Consider the following 8,348-nt stretch of genomic DNA (forward strand, 5'->3'; position numbering starts at 1 on the left):
TTCTTACGTTTTCACTGATGTTGGATCATCTTGATTTCATTTTTCATTCATTGGATCTTGAATTACTTTTCACTTTTTGACTGATGCTTTCTCACATTTTGATGAATTGAACATTGTATTCTTTAATTAAACTCTTCATGCTGATAATCCTTGTAGTGGGGATAAATTTGAAGGAAAGTATTGTTGTCAGCCCAAAGAAGGTGCAATGGATATCTCATTTTGTTAGGATAGAAAGATGGCCACACATCATTTTGAATCTTGATTCACTGGTCCTCACACAGATTATATCTTAAACAAAATTTACTAGTGCTCAAATCTTGTTACCTTTAGTCATTCATTCTTGTTATTACTTTATCTATTTATTCCTTCCACTTTTTTCTTCTCTCTTTTTCTTTTCTTTTCTTCTTCTTTTTTTAGCCTCGGGGATTTAATTATCATTCCCATAAAACCAAGTAGTACACCCTAAAACCACATGCCCCAATGTCATGTCCTTATTGAGCAAATGACTAACCCCTACTTAGAGCAACCCCTTTTTATTTAGAGACAAGGATAGACTTGGGTAATACACATGATATGTCAAAAGGAAACGTCAACTCTAGCATCCAATATGAAAACACTGAACTGCGAAAAAGTGTGGGACCTTCACCTTTATTTAATACCATTTTTAGAAAAACATGCATTCGACGACTTTGGTAGCAGACGATTAACACGCTTTGCATTTTCCACTCTTTATTATTATTATTATTATTTTTACACATTTATTATTATTTCACGACACCCTTCGGTCTCCATCTCTATTTGCCCTGAACCGGTCTTCATATTTTGTGGATGAACTTCTGGTGTTTATTGTCAACGAGATTTTCCTTTACTTAGTGTGACATAAGAAAATCTTAAAACATCAAACCAACTATGAAATAGGCAAATTTGTCATTCAACGAATCATTTAAATTAAACAATATCAATATTCCCATACAAGTTTTTACTATCATGGAATCATTATGCATAAAATCTTTTGACTGCATCAGAATTGACTGGTAGTGGTAACTCTTCCCCATCCATCCTTGTGAGAAATAGTGGCCCCCCAGAGAACACTTTCTTCACAACATAGGGTCCTTCGTAATTCGGCATTCATTTCCCTCGATGATCCTTCTGCATGGGCATAATCTTTTTCACTACCAAGTCGCCTCTATTGAATTCTTTGGGACGTACTTTCTTATCAAATGCTTTCTTCATCCTCCTTTGATATAATTGGCCATGGCATACTGCTGCCAATCTTTTCCCTTCAATGAGGTTGAGTTGATCAGATCACGCTTGCACCCATTCTGCCTCTTCTAACTGAGTTTCCAATAATACCCTCAGAGAAGGAATTTCAACTTCAAAGGGAAGTACCGCTTCCATTCCATAAACCAATGAAAACGGTGCTGCCTCAGTTCATGTTCGTACTGAAGTACGGTATCCATGCAAAGCAAAAGGAAGCATCTCATGCCAATCCTTGTATGTCACTACCATCTTTTGTATGATTTTCTTGATATTCTTGTTCGCAGCTTCCACTGCCCCATTCATTTTTGTCCGATAGGGAGAAGAATTATGATGTTGGATCTTAAACTCTCTACATAATTCAATCATCATATTATTATTCAAATTAGTACCATTATCTATGATGACCTTATTTGGTAGCCCATATCTACAGATCAATTCTTTCTTTATGAATTTCACTACCACCTTCCTTGTTACACTGGAATAAGAAGTAGCTTCCACCCATTTAGTAAAATAATCAATTGCCACTAGAATAAAACGATGACCATTCAACGCTTTTGGTTCTATGGCTCCAATAACATCAATTCCCCACATTGAGAAAGGCCAAGGTGCGGTCAAGACATTCAAAGGCATAGGCGACACATTCGCCTTATCTGCATATACTTGGCATTTGTGGCATTTCCTCACATGAATACAACAATCATTCTCCATAGTCAGCCAAAAATATCCACCTCTCATAATTTTCTTGGCCATGGCATGCCCATTCATATGTGTTCCAAAAGCTCCTTCATGAATCTCCTTTAATATCAACTCCGCTTCTTTTGCATCCACACACCGTAGAAGCACCATATCATGATTTCTTTTATACAAGACATCTCCATTTAGTAAGAAACTTGAGGCCAACCTTCTTAACATTCTTTTATTATTTTTGGAAGCTTTCTCAGGATAATCACGAGTTTGGAGGTATCGCTTGATATCAAAATACCAGGGCTTGTCATCTAACTCCTCTTCAATAAAGTGGCAGTATACCGGTTGTTCATGACTTCTCATTTTAATCATCGGTAACTCATCATTTTGATCTACCTCAAACATGGACGACAACGTGGCTAGAGCATCTGCTAACTGATTATCCTCTCGGGGAATATGATGAAATACTATAGTATTAAAATATTCCATCAACCCCCTAATATATGCTTGATAAGGAATCAAATTCTGATCTTTGGTCTCCCATTCTCCTTTCAGTTGGTGGACAATCAAAGCTGAGTCACCATATACATTCAAAAACTTCACTCGGGACTCAATAGCTGCTCGTATACCCATAGCGCATGCTTCATATTCCACTATATTATTAGTGCAACTAAAACACAACCTTGCAGTCATTGGTATGTACTGGTTATTTGGAGTAATGAGCACGACCCCTATGTCGTGCCCTAGTGCATTTGAAGCTCCATCAAAAAATAATGTCCACGTATCTTCATGTTGTTTGCTTTCCTCAAAAAGAGCCAAAATATCTTCATCAGGGAATCCATGTTGTATGGGTTGGTAACCTTCAATAGGTTGGTGAGCCAAATACTCTGCTAAAGCACTTCCTTTGATAGCCTTTTGAGTGACATAAGAAATGTCATATTCAGATAATAACATTTGCCATCGGGCTATCCTTCCAGTAAGAGCTGGCTTCTCAAAAATGTATTTTATTGGATCCATTTTAGATATAAGCCAAGTTGTATGATTTAGCAGGTATTGCCTCAAACGATGAGCTGCCCATGCCAACGCACAACAAGTTCGCTCCAAAGAGGAATATTTTTGCTCACAACTTGTGAATCTCTTGCTTAAATAATAAATAGCATGTTCCTTCTTGCCTGTTTCATCATGTTGTCCTAGAACACAACCATGGAATCCTCTAAAACTGTCAAGTATAAGATGAGAGGCCTTCCGAGTATCGGTGGACGTAAAATGGGAGGCTCTTGCAGATACTGTTTGATCCTTTCAAAGGCTTTTTGACAGTCTTCATTCCATTTTGTTACATGACTTTTACGTAACAGTTTGAAGATAGGTTCGCAAGTAGCAGTTAATTGAGAGATAAACCTAGCAATGTAGTTTAATCTGCCCAAAAAACCACGTACTTCTTTTTCTGTGTGGGGAATCGGCATTTCCAATATCGCACGCACTTTATTTGGGTCAACTTCTATTCCCTTTTCACTTACAATGAACCCCAACAACTTTCCAGACTTTACACCGAAGGTACACTTTGCTGGATTCAACTTGAGCTTAAATTTTCTTAGTCTTTCAAACAATTTTCTCAAGTTGATAATATGCTCCCCTTCAGATCTAGATTTGGCAATCATGTCATCAACATAAACTTCAATCTCCTTATGCATCATGTCGTGAAAGAGAGCCACCATCGCCCTCTGATAAGTTGCGCCAGCATTTTTAAGCCCGAAAGGCATTACTTTATAACAAAATGTGCCCCATAGGGTAATAAAGGTAGTCTTCTCCATATCCTCAGGCGCCATTTTAATCTGATTATATCCTGAAAACCCATCCATGAATGAGAACAATGAAAACTTAGCTGTGTTATCAACCAAAGTATCAATGTGTGGTAAGGGAAAATTATCCTTAGGGTTAGCTCGATTCAGATCCCGATAGTCAACGCACATCCGCACCTTTCCATCCTTCTTTGGCACCGGAACAATGTTGGCAACCCATTGGGGGTATTTGGCTATAGCTAAGAATCCTGCATCAAACTGCTTCTTTACTTCCTCTTTTATCTTTAATGACATCTCAAGTTTCAACCTTCTTAACTTCTGCCTAACTGGGGAGCACTCTAGTTTAAGCGGAAGTTTATGTTGAACAATATTTGGGTCCAACCCTGGCATATCTTGATATGACCATGCAAAAACATCTTTGAACTCTTTCAATAAAGCCCATAAATTTTCCTGTGTTTCCTTTGACATGTAAGCGCCGACTTTTACTTCCTTTTTCTCATTCTCACCTCCTAGGTTAATCACCACAACATTATCCTGATGAGGTTTTATCTCCTTAGCCTCTTGTTCCACTAATCTCATCAATTCTGGGGACGGTTCCCAGTCATCCTCATAATCATCTTCCATATTATTGACAGGATACTCAAAATTGGGAATATCAATATTATTTTCAAAAGATTCATCGTCAAATCTGCATTATTGAAATATATATAAAATAAATAATTGACTTAACCAACAATCTAAACATAAAACGAAAACAACGATTTTATTAATGTCACACTAAGCAAAAAGTAGAAAAAGTCAACCCATTTAAGGATAATTATTCAAAGCTTTGAAGAAAGAAAAAACAACATCGACTATGCCATATTACATTTCAGCACACTTAAACACCACAGGCACATCCACCATCTTCTAATTATTGAGTTGCACATTTGGAGGACAAGGCCACACAGAATCTGAGTTTGCAACATCCTGTTGTTCCTCAATGACTGAAATTTGCCTGGTGTTGATCCATCCAACACTATGGAAGCTCTCTTTGATGTCACAGATGTGGATTCTTCCCATCCTCGGTTCTCGCCCTTGTATGTGAGCTAGGGCTCGCTCTCTCTTCTCTTCTAATAATATTTTTTTGTCTTCCTTAGTGGGCTTGTACCCCAGACCGTATCTGTTCTTGTTCTCAACAATATGCAATGGGAACAATGACCCCTGCCCGCTCCTTCCTAGTCCATTTCCATATATATACCCTTCTTTTAACAAGGATTTGGCTGTCATTAAAGATGCACTTGATAGGTAAGGGTTTATAGGAAATGATTCAACATAGGCAGTCCCTACAATTTCTAAGGACTAGAAAGATGTTTCCAAAGCCTCCTCAGCAGCTTCAATGTAACGAGCGGGACCGCTTACCAATAAATCTTCTTCTCCCGAAACTATAACCAATTTTTCTCCAATCGTGAATTTCAGCTTTTGATGTAGAGTGGTAGGTACCACACCAGCAAAATGTATCCAAGGTCTCCCTAATAGACAACTGTATGTTGGTGCTATATCCATTACTTGGAAAAGTATTTGAAATGTGCAAGGCCCAATCTGGACTAGTAATTCTATTTCTCCCATAACTTCTCTCCTGCTCCCATCAAAAGCTCTAACCACCATAGCACTCGGTCGCAAATGATTATGATCAAAAGGTAACTTATCCAACGTAGATTTTGGCATTACATTCAAAGATGAGCCATTATCAATAAGCACGCGTGCTATAACATAATTCATACAACTCATAGAGACGTGCAAATCTTTGTTATGCCCTTTTCCTTCGGCTGGGATCTCCTCATCAGTAAAAACAAGGTGATCATTAGCAGTAATGTGGCTGATAATCCCTTCAAATTTATCCAGTGATATGCCCTGTTCCACGTGCGCGCCGCTCAATATCTTCATCAACAACTTTCTGTGAGTGCCTGAATGCATTAATAATTCTAACAAAGAAATCCTAGCCGGCATGCGATTCAACTGATCTACCACCTTATACTCACTTTGTTGAATAAATTTCAAAAATTCACTAGCTTCTTCATCAGTTATCTCTTTCTTTTCTTTGTGTTTCATCTTCTTTGGCTCTTCTTTGATCTGCATAGCCTTCTCTTTAAAAAAATTCCTTTGCTTTTTCATTAGTTACCCCTTCATTTCTTTGTCTTTCCTGGTGATCTTGTCCCCTTCTTAGGTCTCTTGGTGCGAATATACGACCATTCCTCATCATTCCTCCAATCCCAACAATATTATCTATTGCAGGTGCCCCAGTGTGTTGTTCACCTCCCTTCGTAACCTGAACACCATATCTCCAGGGCACTGCTTTATCATTCTTATATGGGAAAGTGGAAGGAGCTTGTATTACAACATGTTGTCTTCTTTCTGGCATACGTGAAGTTTTAGTAAAGTGGACTACCAAGGATTTAGGGTCAGTTATATTTCGTTCATCTCCCATTTGAGCGAAAATATCTTCCTCTAGATCCTGCCGACCCACCTGTATTATTTGTCTATCCATTAGCTCTTGAAGTATTTTCTTGAACCCTAAACAATCCTCAATAGAATGCTCATCACCCGGATGGATACCACACTTATCATTGAACTTTGTTTCATACTCCAATAGTCCAATTTTACACAAGGTTTCAAAGATGAATTTCATTGAGCTTCGAACTTTTCTTGCATCATTCAACAGACTATGCTCCTCCCACTACATGATCGCATTGGTTGAAGCATTCCCATGTCCGGATAGCGGATTATTTTCAATGTTGGGCTTATCCTCTTGAAAAGTCAACCATCCAGAATCCAACAATGATTGTACCTTGAATTTAAAAGCCAGACATCTCTCTGTTGAATGACCCATCTCTCCTCCATGATATTCGCATTTAGCATTGGGATCATAGCTCTTGGGATAAGGAGGCTGCAATGGCTTCATTGGACATATTGCTATCAACTTATGGTGAAGAAGATCTAGTAACAAATCTGTATACGTTACTGGAAGCGGGGTAAAGTGAACAAAATCTCTCCTTGCATTTTGACCTTGGCTCACGTCATTTTTCCAACCTTGCTTGCGCTGATTACTTTGAACAGATTGTTTCTGATACGAATCACAGGTTTGATAACGATTTTGCTGATGATTTGGTGGGTGATAAGCTAGCCCAGTATTAGCAATATATGGCCCTTGAGTAGAGCGTTGCTGATGATTATTATAAAGAGGCTGGGCATGAGTCTCCCATGAAGGTGTAGAGGATGTTGCATTAGTCTCTCCCTCTCTCTTCTTCCCAGTATTAAACCCTATTTTCTTCATTTGTGAACTTCCCATCGAACTATGAGTAATCTTACCACTTTTCAAACCCACTTCAACCCTCTCACCAATTACAATAATATTTGCAAAATTTGAGGACACGTTTCCTATCATGTGGTCATAGAAAGGGGACTGCAGAGTGCCTATAAACATAGCCACTATTTCTTTATCATGCAAAGGTGGTTCTACCTGAGCAGCCACCTCTCTCCATTTTTGTGCATACTCTTTAAAAGCCTCATTCTCTCGTTTTGCCATATTCTGTAACTGCAATCTGTCAGGAGCCATATCATGATTAAACTGATATTGCTTTATGAACGCATCCACCATATCCTTCCAAGAGTGAATATGGGCAGGCTCAAGGTGCATGTACCAGTTACAAGCCATTCCCGCCAAACTGTCCTGAAAGAAATGGATTAACATTTTATCATCATGAGCATGTGCCGCCATCTTCCTGCAATAATGGTTAAATGACTTTTGGGACAAGTAGTCCCTTTATATTTTTCAAACTCCGACACCTTGAATTTTGCTAGTATTACCACATCCGGTACCAGGCATAATCCTGCAGCATCGCCTAAGCCATAATTTCCCACTCCTTCAATAGCCCTTAATCTTTCTTCCGAGGTTTTTAGCTTATCCCTTGCTTTAACATCTTCCACTATTGCTTCCGAGTCCATGATATGAGTTCCATCCCTAGGTTTTACTTGATTTACCTTTGATAGAATAGTCCCCTGAGACCCCACCATATTTCCATGATCTTCATTAATATTTGTGCGCAGCGCAACATTGTTCATGTGTCCAATATTAGGCATTACATGAACTCCTTCTGAATATTCTGCCATTGGGGGAACATAGTCTGAGGGAAGGCCATATTGCGGAAAGACTTGAGCCCTCGGGTTTCCCTATGTATCAACATTTTGGGCTTGCACTTCATCTTGGCGAGGAGCCCGTAGATAGGAAGAAATCCCTTCTTCAGTTAAGGAGTTCGTACTTTCCAACTTGCTTTTAATCACATTCAGAGCTTCCATCATTGCAGCCATTTGTTTTTTCATAGAATTGACATCTGCCCTTAGAGTTTCGTGAGATTGTTCAAGATTCTCCATTCTCTTTATTATGGCTCGAGTCCTATAAGGGTGCCGTGAAACAAGTGTTTTGGATTGAGTCATTATTTTTTAAATCACCAACTGTTAGATGTGAATGATATAAGTATACGTGACACTATAAGAAAAGCACAATCTTCATTTTTATTTTTATTACTATTAGAAACCTCACAAGTCACACGTGCACAAAAAGAAAAC

At 38.6% G+C, this 8,348-nt stretch overlaps 1 pseudogene; it reads right to left on the reverse strand.

Moving 5' to 3' along the window:
• Positions 1-996: 996 nt before the first annotated feature.
• Positions 997-7,892, reverse strand: LOC114194970 (annotated as a pseudogene).
• Positions 7,893-8,348: the final 456 nt, after the last annotated feature.

Source organism: Vigna unguiculata, chromosome 8 (assembly GCF_004118075.2).
Source record: "Vigna unguiculata cultivar IT97K-499-35 chromosome 8, ASM411807v1, whole genome shotgun sequence".
In the NCBI taxonomy this organism is placed as follows: Eukaryota; Viridiplantae; Streptophyta; class Magnoliopsida; order Fabales; family Fabaceae; genus Vigna; species Vigna unguiculata.